The sequence below is a fragment of the Ceratotherium simum genome, chromosome 22 (genome assembly GCF_057802395.1).
Source record: "Ceratotherium simum simum isolate JZ-2026a chromosome 22, ASM5780239v1, whole genome shotgun sequence".
Lineage (NCBI taxonomy): Eukaryota > Metazoa > Chordata > Mammalia > Perissodactyla > Rhinocerotidae > Ceratotherium > Ceratotherium simum.
The window spans coordinates 14251444-14265746 of record NC_141921.1 but is presented as its reverse complement, the minus strand read 5'-3'; the positions used below and the strand labels follow the sequence as shown (position 1 = coordinate 14265746).

The 14303-nt window shown below is 42.6% G+C and overlaps 1 pseudogene; it reads left to right on the top strand.

Annotated features, from left to right (window-relative positions):
* The first annotated feature begins 6995 nt into the window (after positions 1-6995).
* LOC101391132 (small ribosomal subunit protein eS17 pseudogene) lies at positions 6996-7402 on the top strand (annotated as a pseudogene).
* The last annotated feature ends 6901 nt before the right edge of the window (positions 7403-14303 follow it).

The window sequence follows — 14303 nt, the reverse complement described above, 5'->3', positions numbered from 1 at the left end:
TTTCTCTACTCCTTCACTTGTTTTAAAAGTTTATCATGAACTGTTTCTGACTCCACAGAAAACTATGAAGAGCAAGAACACAGCCGATACTCAGATTTCATAGATATGAACATTTCTTCTAAGGTGCCTTAGATCTGTTTGAAAGTAAATAAAATCTTATACATACAGTTGAAGGCTGAATTTGTACCCCTCAATCCTATTTGCTCCCCCCTATCTAGTGATACCCACTATTTCGAAGTTGGTGAGTATGTCCTCCATCCACCAACAATCTTGGTCACGTGTTTTTAAAATTTGTATAAATATCATACCTTATCCATCCTTCTGTAACTTGCTTTTTCTGTGTGTGAGGAAGATTAGCCCTGAGCTAACATCTGTCGCCAATCCTCCTCTTTTTGGTGAGGAAGACTGCCCTGGGCTAACATCCGTGCCCATCTTCCTCCATTTTATATGAGACACCGCCACAGCATGGCTTGACAAGGGGTGTGTCGGTGCGCGCCTGGGATCCAAACCGGGCCACCAGCAGCAGAGTGCGTGCACTTAACTGCTACGCCACCAGGCCGGCCCTGTAACTTACTTTTTTTTATTCAACGTTATGTTTTCAAGATTTATATGTGTTGGTATCTGTAGCTGTAGTTCCAGTTCATCCATTTTATTTCCTGCATAATATTCCATTGTTTCAGTATGCCACAATACCTGGGATGTGAAAACCACCTGGGACATTAAATAAAGGAACATATAGTGACATTACTATGAAAAACTGTCTCCAATTTCCATCTACCTACTTCTTTTAAGTTTTCTCAGATCTTACATTTGTGAAAACAAAAATAGGAATAGAAGTGGTGACAAACTCTGTCTCACTCTATGTGAACCAATTGAAAAATAAAGTTTGTTCATCTCATTAGGAGATGCATTTCCAATAAACTTGTACTTTTTAGGTTCAAAATTCTTGTCTTGTTTTGACCATTCATGTACTTAGAATAATGATAATAATAATGATTCAATCCAAAAGATGTGTTTTAATACTCAGAGACTTAAGGTAACAAGAAATGTTTTAAAACATATGTATAGGGGCCGGCCCTGTGGCTTGGTGGTTAAGTGCGCGCGCTGCAATGCTGGTGGCCCGGGTTCGGATCCCGGGTGCGCATTGAGGCACCACTTCTTCGTCCATCCTGAGGCCGAGTCCCACATACAGCAACTAGAAGGATGTGCAGCTATGACATACAACTATCTACTGGGGCTTTGGGGGAAAAAATAAATAAATAAATAAAATTATAAAACATGTATAGAGACATGTGAGCATCTTTTCATGTTTATTGGCAATTCCAGCTTCCTAATTGGGGAACTGTCTGTTCTGGTCTTTTGTCCATTTTTAAGTTGTTTTTGTCTTTTGCTTATTGACTTATAGGAATTCTTATTCTTTATATTCAGGAAAATAAAGCTTTGACAGTTTATATGTATTCTATGCTGTGCTCGCCCAGGAACAGAACTCCGCCCGCCAGCAACGGAGCACGCGCACTTAACCACTACGCCACGGGGCGGCCCCTTACGTGGCTTTCTTAACCTCATAAGGGATATCCTCTCCATTTACTCTTTTTTTTCCAATTTAATCAGATATTCATGGATCTTATTTCTTCATATATATTAAAATAACTTTATGAAGTTCCTTAAAAGATCCTGCTGGACTTTTCATGGAAATTGCATTAAATCGTTGGCTAGGGTCCGGCCCCCTGGCATAGCGGTTAAGTGCACGCACTCCACTGCTGGCGGCTGGGGGTTCAGATCCCAGGTGCGCACCCGGCTTGTCAGGCGATGCTGTGGCGGCGTCCCACATAAAATGGAGGAAGATCAGCATGGATGTTAGCTCAGGGCCAGTCTTCCTCAGCAAAAAGAGGAGGATTGGGGGCCAGCCCAGTGGTGCAAGCAGTTAAGTGCCCGCGCTCCGCTGTGGCGGCCGGGGGTTCACAGGTTCAGATCCCAGGCATGTACCGACGCACTGCTTGGCAAGCCATGCTGTGGCGGCGTCCCATATAAAGTAGAGGAAGATGGGCATGGATGTTAGCCCAGGGCCAGTCTTCCTCAGCAAAAAAAAAAAAAAAAAGAGGAGGATTCACAGATGTTAGCACAGGGCTGATCTTCCTCACACACACAAAAAAAGAGAAGGATTGTCATGGATATTAGCTCAGGACTGATCTTCCTCACAAAAACAAAAATAAAATAAAAAGCAATTTATTATAAAAAATAATTAATAAATAAATAAATCATTGGATGTATTTAGAGAGAAAAAACATCTTTACCATGTTACTATCCATCAATATGTATTTCATTCCATTTGCTCAATCTCTATAAGTCCTTAAGAGACTTTAAATTTTTTTCTCTATAAAAGTCATTTTTTTAGATTGGTTCCTAGGTGCTCTATAGTTTTGTCACTATTGTGAATTGTATCTTACTTTCACAAATACATTAAGTAGTTGGTTATTGCCGGTCGAGAGGAATACTAGTTTGTAAATTGATTTCCTTTAGAGCAACCTTGCAGAACTCTTTTTGAGCTCTAATTACTTATACATTGGTGTTAATCCTCTTGGCATTTTTATATAGGAAACCACATCCTGAGGAAATACTGTTTTGTCTCAACCTCTCTGTGTTAGTGTTCAATTTCTCGGTGAGTACAAGACTCCCAAAAGCATATCTTGAACAAGTAAGTTTATTTTCCCCTTACATGAAGGAAGGCAGGAGAGAGGAAATTCAGAGTTAGTATGGAGGCTCCGTGGTGTCAAAGGCCCAGACTGCTACGGTGGCTGCACGTGGCCACCGGTGCATGGCTGGAGCCAGCTACTTCATGTGTGCATCTCTTCCCAACTCCATCTTCAGTGACTTCAAGTTGGTAGCTTGAAATCAGCCATGATGGGAATATTTACACCACAGAAATGGGCAAGTGCTACAAATCAGGGTCCCTCCCCTCCCACGCCCACCCCTGGAGAACTTGTTAAATACTAACAGCACACCTCTACTTCCATTCTCACACGAGGACGGTTGCTGGAGCTACAGCCATCATCTCCATACTCTGGTGGCAGGAAAAAAAAGGGGAATTGAGAAAGTTCCCCCTTCCTTTTTAAAGAGAAGTCTCAGAAGTACTTTACACATGCTTAGAATACTTTCATTTACATGTACTTGTAATACTTCTACTTCAACTTGAACTTAGTCACGTGGCCTCACTGCACATCAAGGAGGCTGGGAAATGTGTGCTGCCATATGCTCAGGTAAAAAATGGGGGAAATACTATAGGTGGGCAATTAGCAGTCTCTGTCACACCTTCCAATCCTTAAACATTGATTTCAGTTCCAGGTTGCACAGTAGTGGGGACAACAGTAATCCTTTTCTCCGATCTCAGAGTACGTGTCTTTAAGTATGCTGTTTACTATAAGTTTTTTGCACGTAGGCTGTATTATGTTAAGGAAGTTCTCTTCTATCACTGGTTTTCTTTGAGTTTTTATCAAAAATAGGGGCTGAACTTTCTATCAAATACTTTTCTGATTCTATTGAGATAATCCTATTATTTTTCTCCTTTACTCCATCAATGTGGTGAATTACAATTGCTAGATTTTCTCATGTTAATCATCTTTGCATTCCTGAGATAAACCCTATTTTAATCATGATACATTTTTTATTTGATTTTACCTTTTGAATCTTGTAAATGATTTACAAGATTCAAAAGTCAAAACTATAAAAATACATAAACTCAGAGAAGTCTCACTCTTGTCCTTCTCCCCTCCACTCCATGTTTATTAGTTTCTGGTTTAATCTTTCTGTGTTTCTTTTTGCAAAATAACAATAATAGTAATAATAATCAGACACATATTTTATTTCCCTTAACAAAAAATAATATACACCTTCTTATTTCAATTAATAATATATCCTGGAAATGGCGCCATATCAGTTTATAGAGACCTTCTTCATTCTTTTTTTGGCTGCATAGTACTCCATTGTGTGGACATACTGTACTTTATTCAGCCTGTCCCTATAGATGGGAATTTAAGTTGTTTGCAGAATTTTGCAATTACAGATAATACTGCAACTAATAGCATTGTGGATATGTTTTTTTCATATTTGTAGCTGTCTGTCTTTGGGGTAAGTTCCCAGAAGTGAATTGTTGCATCAAAGAGTAAATTCATATGTAGTTTTGTTAAATATTGCCAAATTCCATAGGTTTTACACAATATGTGCTTCCTCCAGCGATGTATGAGGGTGTCTGTTTCCCCACGGCTTTGCCAACAGGATGTTGTTAAGTTTTTAAATTTCTACCCATCTAAATGGTGCAAAATGGTTTCTCAGTATAGTTTTAATTTGCATTTCTCTTTTTTATAAGTGAAGTTGAGTATTTGTTTGTATGTTTAAGGGTCGTTTTGGTATCTTTTGTGTGTGTGTATTTTCTGTTTATATCTTTTGTCCATTTTGCTGTTGGGTTTTTGCTCTTCCCTTATCCCCTCAATTGTTCTTGGAAACCTGCACCACTGTCTTCCATCCCAGAAAGGAAAACTTTCCTTTAATTTTAATTTTATATTAAAGACCTCTTTATGTATTAAAGATACTAGTCCTTTGTCTCCATGGAAGTTGCTAATATTTTCTCCCAGTTTTTCATTTTTGCTTAAGTAAAAATCTTTTTTTAATGGAGTCAAATTTATAGATCTTTTATTGCTTCTGGATTTTGAGTCATAGTTAAAAAGGCTTTCTTTATACACATATTATTAGGAAAAATTACTCATGTTTTCTTCTACTACTTTATGTAGTTCCATTTTTTACATTTAGATCCCTGGTCTATTTGAAGTTCATTCTGGCATATGGTGTCAGCTATGGATCCAGTTTTATGTTTTTCCAAATGGCTGAAACTAGTGGTATAACAGAGGAGTTCATTACTCCTGGAAAGTTTGGCAGAACTTATCTATAACCATTTCAGTGTGGAGCTGAAAGATTTCTTACTATCGTTTCAATTTCATTATTGGCTATTGGTCTATTCAAGTTTACTATTTTTTCTTGTGCCACTTTTGACATTTTACATCTTTTTCTAGAACTTTACCCATTTTGTCTAAGTTTTTAAACTTATTCTCTCTTTTTTTTTATGAGGAAGATCAGCCCTGAGCTAAGATCCATGCCAATCCTCCTCTTTTTGCTGAGGAAGACTGGCCCATCTTCCTCCATTTTATATGGGACGCCGCCACAGCATGGCCTGACAAGCGGTGCGTCAGTGCGCTCCCGGGATCCGAACCCGGGCCGCCAGCAGCGGAGCGCTCGCACTTAACTGCTACGCCACGGGCCGGCCCCCCTCCCTTATCTTTTGAGGGTATTTATTATAGTTGTTTTAAACTCGATCAAGTCTATTGTTATCAATTCTCTGCTTCATCTAATATTAGTTTCTCAGTTTGTTGTTTCCTTTTTGTTGCAAATATGTTCCCCTTTGAGTTCCTATTACTTTGGAGGTATCAGTGAGCTTGGTAGGGGAAGACTAAAGCCTAGACCCTAGGATATGAAGAAGCAGAGGGGGAGATAATGTTTCAGGTCCACTGGTCTAGCCAGGCTGGAGTGCTGGGATGATGTTCTGCCTCATGAGGCAAAGGGCAGGTAACAATCCACCCAGGGCCCTGGGGAGTGGGGCAGGGGAGGGAAGGGGCAGTGGCAAGCACAGCTAAAAAATCTCTCCCTTAGCCTCATCCCCATCTCAAGCAGCCTGACTCTTCCACTCTGGCTGTAGTCAGTCTCCCCCCCAACCATCTTCTTCTTCTTTCTTTTTTTTTTTTTTTTGGTGAGGAGATCAGCCCTGTGCTAACATCTGCCAATCCTCCTCTTTTTTTTGCTGAGGAAGACTGGCCCTGGGCTAACATCCGTCCCATCTTCCTCCACTTTATATGGGACGCTGCCGCAGCATGGCTTGCCAAGCAGTGCGTCGGTGCGCGCCCGGGATCCAAACCAGCGAACCCCGGGCCACCACAGCAGAGCGCGAGCACTAAACCGCTTGTGCCACCAGGTTGGCCCCTCCCCAACCATCTTCTGTCTCCTTGTAGATTTCTCAGTTTTTACTTTAGTTTCTCAAATTCTCAACCCTGCTTCACTTCTTTTTCTCTTCTTTGTTGTTGTTAAATAGAAAATTTCAAGCAAATAAAAGTTGAGTGCAAGGACACCATTTCGCATCACCTTACACCCACAATCATCAATTCACAGCCACCCTTATTTCCTGTATCCCCACCCCTCACCTCTGGCCCATTGGATTATTAGATTATTTTAAAACAAATCTCAGGCCGGTCCCGGGGCGTAGCGGTTAAGTGCACGCGCTCCGCTTACTGGCGGAGTGGGTTTGGATCCTGGGTGCGCACGGACACACCACTTCTCTGGCCAGGTTCGTATCCGGGCACGCACCGACACACCGCTTCTCCGGCCATGCTGAGGCCACGTCCCACATACAGCAACTAGAAGGATGTGCAGCTATGACATACAACTATCTACTGGGGCTTTGGGGAAAAAAAAAAAAGGAGGAGGATTGGCAATAGATGTCAGCTCAGAGCCAGTCTTCCTCAGCAAAAACAGGAGGATTGTCATGGATGTTAGCTCAGGGCTGATCTTCCTCACAGAAAAAAAAACAAATCTCATTTCTGGATATGAAGGAATTTAGGGAATTTTTTCTAATTTACTTAAGCAAAACAATGATACCATGTTTATGTGGGAGAATGTTCTTATTCTTGGGAGATGCATGCTGAAATACCTAGAGCTAAAGAGTCATGATGTTTGCAACTTGAAAGTAGTTCAGAAAAAAATAATGAAAGAAACCAAAGTCTAGAGGCTGGACTGGATTTAGGTTACACATTTTTGGCAAATTTCATTTCTGAGTCTAGAGGAGGGAGCTACCACTATCAGTCTAAATTAGTTCACTATCTTTTCTGCTCCATTTAGTAATTTCCCCCCAACTTTATTATGAAAAATGTCAGCTCTTTTACCAGTGACCCGCCAATATGGGCCGCGTTGGCACCAAAACCATGGAGAAGACGGCCGGTCATCATTGAGAAGTACTACACCCACCTGGGCAGCGACTTCCCCACCAACAAGCATGTGTGCGAGGAGATCACCATTATTCCCAGCAAGAAGCTCCACAACAAGATCGCAGGCTATGTCACACACCTGATGAAGGGGATCCAGAGGGGCCTCGTGAGAGGTATCTCTATCAAGCTGCAGGAGGAGGAGAGAGAGAGGAGAGAGAACTATATTCCTAAGGTCTCAGCCCTGGATAAGGAGATCATTGAAGTAGATCCTGACACCAAGGAAATGCTCAAACTCTTGGACTTTGGCAGTCTCTCCAACCTGCAGGTCACTCAGCTTTACAGCTGGGATGAATTTCAAAACCCCACGTGGAGCCATTTGAATCTTTCTGCTGTGCTATATTTTCAATAAACCTTGAACACCAAAAAAAAAGAAAAGAAAAAGAAAAATTTCAAACATACAATAAAGTTGAAGGACTAGTACAACCACCACCTGTATAACCACCACTCAGATTCAACATCTCTTAACTTTGTGCCACTGTTTCTTTAACTTATATTTGTGTGTGTATATATATATATATATATATATTATTGTAGGGGAGGAAAAATGTTCTTTCCTTTTACCCTTCTAGGTGCTCAGCTGGGGCTCTGTAACAAAAGACAGATTAACAGGAAAAAAACAGAAGTTCATTAACATGTATATCTCCTATACACATGGGAGAAACTCAGGGGTGAGTAACTCCATGAGGTGGCTAAAACTTGGGCTTATATAGCGTCTTCAACATAGAACGATAAATTTGTAGAGAAATGGCAGGACAAAAGAAAACAGTTTTGGGCTTTGAAGGACCGGAAACTGTGGGAAAGTAAACCTATGAATGGAGACTAATGGAGTGAGGCTTGTTTGCAGATTCCTCTGGTGCCATCTCTGGGCAGACAAGAGTCTAGACTTCTCTCCGGTAAAGTAAAATCTATATCCTGCCTTAGGCAGAAAGGGGGAGGGGAGAGGGAGATTTTCCTGTATTTGCTGCTTCTTAATTGCCTTCAACTCAAAATAATTCTTATGGGGGCCCGCCGGTGGCGCAAGCAGGTAAGTGCACGCGCTCCGCTGCAGCGGCCCAGGGTTTGCCATTTCGGATCCCCGGCGCGCACCAATGCACTGCTTGTCGAGCCATGCTGTGGCAGCGTCCCATATAAAGTAGAGGAGGAAGGTAGGCATGGATGTTAGCCCAGGGCCAGTCTTCCTCAGCAAAAAGAGGAGGATTGGCATGGATGTTAGCTCAGGGCTGATCTTCCTCACAAAAAAAATAAATAAAATAATGCTTTTTTAAAAATTTTACTTATTTTTTCCCCCAAAGCCCCAGAATACAGTTGTATGTCATAGCTGCGCATCCTTCTAGTTGCTGTACATGGGACGCGGCCTCAGCATGGCCAGAGAAGCAGTGCGTCAGTGCGCGCCCGGGATCCGAACCTGGGCCGCTAGCAGCGGAGCGCGCGCACTTAACCGCTAAGCCATGGGGCCGGCCCTAAATAAAATAATTCTTATGTAAAGAGGCATACTTTGGGGTGACATTCCGATTCACTTCATTACTTTTTTTTGAGCTACTTGAAAATTGCAAACATCATGACTCTTTTTTTTTTTTTAAGATTTTATTTATTTATTTTTTCCCCCCAAAGCCCCAGTAGATAGCTGTGTGTCACAGCTGCACATCCTTCTAGTTGCTGTATGTGGGACGCGGCCTCAGCATGGCCGGAGAAGCAGCGCGCCGGTGGGAGCCCGGGATCCGAACTCGGGTCGCCAGCAGCGGAGCGCGCTCACTCAACCACCAAGCCACGGGGCCGGCCCTCAAACATCATGACTCTTTAGTTGTAAGTATTTCAGCATGCATCTCCCAATAAGAACATTCTCCCACACAATCAAGGTATCATTATTATTGTTAATTAGAAATAATTCCCTGGGGCCAGCCCTGTGGCGCAAGCAGTTAAGTGCGTGTGCTCCGCTGCAGCAGCCTGGGGTTCGCCGGTTCGGATCCCGGGTGCACACCAACGCACCACTTGGCAAGCCATGCTGTGGCGGGGTCCCATATAAAGTGGAGGAAGATGGGCATGGATGTTAGCCCAGGGCCAGTCTTCCTCATCTTTCGTATCTAGTCCATATTCAAATTTCCCCAATTACTCACAATTTTTTGAAACCATAATCCAATCAAGATTCATGCTTTGCATTTGGTTGTTGTTTGTATTCTCTTTAGATCTAGAAGTCTTTTGTGTGTGTGTGTGTGTGTGTGTGTGTGTGTGTGTGTGTGTGAGGAAGATCAGCCCTGAGCTAACATCCAATGCCAATCCTCCTTTTTTTTTTTTTTTTGCTGAGGAAGATTGGCCCTGAGCTAACATCTGTGCCCATCTTCCTCTACTTTATATGGGACGCTGCCACAGCATGGCTTGACAAGCAGTGCGTCTGTGTGCACCAGGGATCTGAACCCACAAACCCCGGGCTGCTGAAGTGGAGTGCGCACACTTAACCACTGCGCCACCGGGCCAGCCCCAATCTAGAAGTCTTTGTACTTCTCTTTTTTCTTAATAGGGACTTTGTAAAGAGACCAGGCCAGATGTCTTGTAAAGTGTCTTGCATTCTAAATTTGCCTACTTATTCCTCATGGTGTCATTCAGTCTGTTCCTCCATCCTTTGTATTTCCCGGAAACAGGAAGTTAAGTCTAGAGGCTGGACTGGACTTAGGTTACACATTTTTGGCATTATTATCTCCTGGATGATGCTGTGTACTTCATATTGTAACCTATCAGGAGACACCTAATGTCAGGTTGCCCCACTACTGGTGATACTAAATTTGATCACTTGGTTACACTGGTGACTACTACATATTTCCACATAAAGGTATGCTTTCCATTTGCAAATTGTTAATGTAAATAATCTGTGGAGGGCCGGCCCGGTGGCTTAGCGGTTAAGTGTGCGCGTTCCACTGCTGGCGGCCCGGGTTCAGATCCCGGGCGCGCACCGACGCACCGCTTCTCCGGCCACGCTGAGGCCACGTCCCACATACAGCAACTAGAAGGATGTGCAACTACGACATACAACTATCTACTGGGGCTTTGGGGGAAAAAAAGGAGGAGGATTGGCAATAGATGTTAGCTCAGAGCCAGTCTTCCTCAGCAAAAAGAGGAGGATTGGCATGGATGTTAGCTCAGGGCTGATCTTCCTCACAAAAAAAAAAAAATAATAATCTGTGGAGCAATACTCTGGCACCATGCAAACATCCTCTACTCAGTTTTTCACCTAGCATCACTAAATCATTTATTTCATTGGGAATTGCTGTATAGTTCCAGAGTCTTTAATTTCAAAAAGTGACTGTATTAAAGAAGTTTTTTTTCCCAAAATATATCTGTTCTTTTTTACATTTTGCTCTATCCTTTCACAATGATTTATTTATTTATTTATTTATTTAATTTTATTTATTTATTTTTTCCCCCAAAGCCCCAGTAGATAGTTGTATGTCATAGCTGCACATCCTTCTAGTTGCTCTATGTGGGACGCGGCCTCAGCATGGCCGGAGAAGCAGTGCATCAGTGCGCGCCCGGGATCGAACCCGGGCCACCAGCAGCGGAGCGCGTGCACTTAACCGCTAAGCCACGGGGCCAGCCCTGATTTATTTTTTTAAACTTACTATCTTTTTGATGTTAAGCATACCAATTGACTCCAATTGTTCTATTACCAGTTCAGGGAGGGGAGGGCTTTTTTGTTCCATCATGGTGATGCGTCCATGGTAATATGATGGAGTCCTCGGCATATATAAATGTCCCTAGTCTAATGGCTTTGTGTTTGCTCAAGTCCTAGAAGTTTCATTATTTGCAGACCATGGGCCTCTTCAGACAGGTCCCCTTGCTGCTCTGACTTCTCTCTTCATTTTTGGCACAACAGAAATTCTCAACTTTGGAACTTTGAGTTTCCTGCTTTTGGAACACCCAGTGTTAGTTTCTTGACTTCAGGTTCCTATAACAGGAGGGTATTGGAATCAGAAACAAGTTGTGAGGGCTGGAGTTTTATCACCCATACATGGCCAGGAGAAATTCACTGGTCTGCCCAAGGTTGAGGAACTGGAAATAGCCCCCCTTCAAAAACCCATGTGCCCCAAGAGTTCCACGTTGGCCTTGGGAAGCAGCAAGGAAGTTTGCAACCACCTGGACCTACACGTGGAAAAAGGAGAAAAGATGGGGGTGGGTCTGAATTTACATCACCCTCCTAAATTAGGAGGTACAGACAACATCTTAATGAACATCCATGATTCACATAAAAGATAAAATTTCAGCTACAATGAAATACCACTTCATACCCATCAGAATGGCTATAATTAACAACACAGGAAACAACAAGTGTTGTAGAGGATGTGGAGAGAAGGGAACGCTCATACACTGCTGGTGCAAACTGGTGCAGCCACTATGGAAAACAGTATGGAGATTCCTCAAAAAATTAAGGATAGAACTACCATACAATCCAGCTATTCCACTGTTAGGTATTTATCCAAACAACATGAAAACACAAATGCATAAAGAAACATGCACCCCTAGGTTCACTGCAGCGTTATTCACAATAGCCAAGACTTGGAAGCAACCTAAGTGCCCATCAAGGGATGAATGGATAAAGAAGCTGTGGTATATATACACAGTGGAATACTACTCAGCCATAAGAAACGATGAAATCCAGCCATTTGTGACAACATGGATGGACATTGAGGGTATTATGCAAAGTGAAATAAGTCAGAGGGAGAAGGTCAAATACCATATGATCTCACTCATAAGTAGAAGATAAAAACAACAACAAACAAACACATAGAGATAGAGACTGGATTGGTGGTTACCAGAGGGGAAGGAGGGAGGGAGGAGGGCAAAAGGGATGATTAGGCACATGTGTGTGGTGATGGATTGTAATTTGTATTTGGGTGGTCAACATGATGTAATCTATGCAGAAATAGAAGTATAATGATGTACACCTGAAATTTATATGTTATAAACCAATGTTACCTCAATAAAAAAATAAAATAGGGACCTGCCTGGTGCTGTAGTGGTTAAGTGCGCGCTCTGCTTCACCGGCCCAGGGTTCACAGGTTCAGATCCCTGGTGTGCACCAACCCGATGCTTGTCAAGCCATGCTGTGGCAGCATCCCATATAAAGTAGAGGAGGATGGGCACGGATGTTAGTCCAGGGCCAATATTCCTCTGCAAAAAGAGGAGGATTGGCATTGGATGTTAGCTCAGGGCTAATCTTCCTCACAAATAATAAATAAATAAATAAAATAAAATTTCTATTTTGTTGAAATACCCTTCTCCAATCACATTACTCTCTCTGCCAGAGGCAACTGCTCTCCTGAATCTGTGTTTATAATTCCCAAGCGTATATTTATTCTTTTATTACATATGTATGTATCACTAAACAATATTCCACTTCCTCTCTCTAGTCTAACTCTCATCCTCAATACTTCACCAAGACTGCTCAAAGTTACCCATGACTTAGGAGCTAGCAAATTTAAAGGATAATTCTATGTCCTCATCATACCTGCCCTCTCTGCAGCTCTCCTAGGCTTTCACTCCTTCCTAGGCTTCCACTCCCTAGTTTTCCTCATCTCTTCAAACCACCCTAATCTCATCTTCTTTGCTCCTCCTCCTCTGCCCTACCTCAAAATGTTGGCATGCCCCATGGCTCAATTATGGTTCTTCTCATCCCCATCTATACTCTCCCTAGGAGATCTCATTCAGCTCCATGACTCTAATTACATTACAGAAAATGACTGCCAAATCTCTCTCTCTGGCCTTGATCTCTCCCTGAACTCCTAGCTTGTATATCCAACTGCTCACTTGACACCTCCACTCCGAAGTCTTGTAGACATTTCAGACTCAACAAGACCAAAATGAAACCCTTGACATACCCACCCTGACCTGTTTCCTTCACAACTCCACTCCCCTATTTCAAGAACTGGTCCATCATCCACCCAGTTGCTCCAGCCAGTAACCCAGAATCATCCATGATTACCCCTTCTCCTTCATTCCTACATCCAACCTGTCAACCTAAAGAAAGAGGTAAACTGAGGCAAGCTTGAATTATCAGAAATTGAGTTTATTCGGGAATAGCAGAGGAATTACAATCTGGGAAATGCATGATATAGCAAGCTATAGGCAAGGCCGTTGAGGGTTTGGAGCTGGCTGTATTTATAGGCAAGGAGCTGCAAAGGGGGGGTCATCTAGCCAGAGTTCAAACAGTAAGTTCTTTGGCTTGAGGATCGGGAGAGATTCTTAGTGGATGTGCATTGGTCAGGAAATAAATCTCTGTCTTCTGTAAATTAGGCCTTTATGGAAATCAGTCTCTCAGTTCTTAAGTTCCATTCTTCTGAGGGAGCATGTGCGAGATTCTCCACTTCATATCCTCCGGTTTCATTTTAGATTGAAAACCTTTCACAAACTCTTCAGCAAGATCCATTCACTCCACCTCCCAAACAAGGTACACATTTAATCCATTCTCTTAGCCACGTTTCCATTGTCACCACCCCAGGCCAGGCTAGCATAATCTCTTGCCTACTAAATGATCTCCTCAACTCATCTTGCCCCCTTCAAATCGGTTCTCCACACAGCAGCAAGCCTGAGAGACATGAAATCAAATGGAACTCACATCTTGTCACTCCTCTGCTGAAAATTCTTCAGTGACTTCTCATTAGAATAAGAGCCCAAATTATTACTATGGGTACAAGATGCTAAATGATCTCACTCTTCTCCCCCTTACCTATTGCCTTCCTGCCACACTGGCTTCTTTCAGTTTTTCAAGACCAAGTTCTTTCCTGCCTCAGGAATGAACTCTGCACATGAATGTGCCTTTGCACATATCATTTTCAGACCTTAGTCTGGAAGGCTCTCCACCGTGCCCTCCATTTTGACATGTCTGGTTCCTCCTTGTTCTCTAGACTCAGGTTAAATATCTCTTCAAAGATTTCTTCCCTGGCCTCTTCATCTAACGTAGGTTCCTCCGTTATTCTCAATCCCAGCTCTCAGTTTCCCTCAGAGCACTTACAACGACTCTTAATTTACTTGTTATTTATTTATTTTTGTCCCATTCATATTACAAATGTTAGGTCAAGGAGGCAAGAACTACGTGCCTTGTTCACTTTTACTATCTCCAGCACCTAGCACCACGCCTAGCACGTGGTAGACACTCAATATCTAGTCAATCTGTGTCTCCCAGGCACTTTAAACACAGTCCCTCATGTAAACTTCGCAATAACCCCGCGAGGG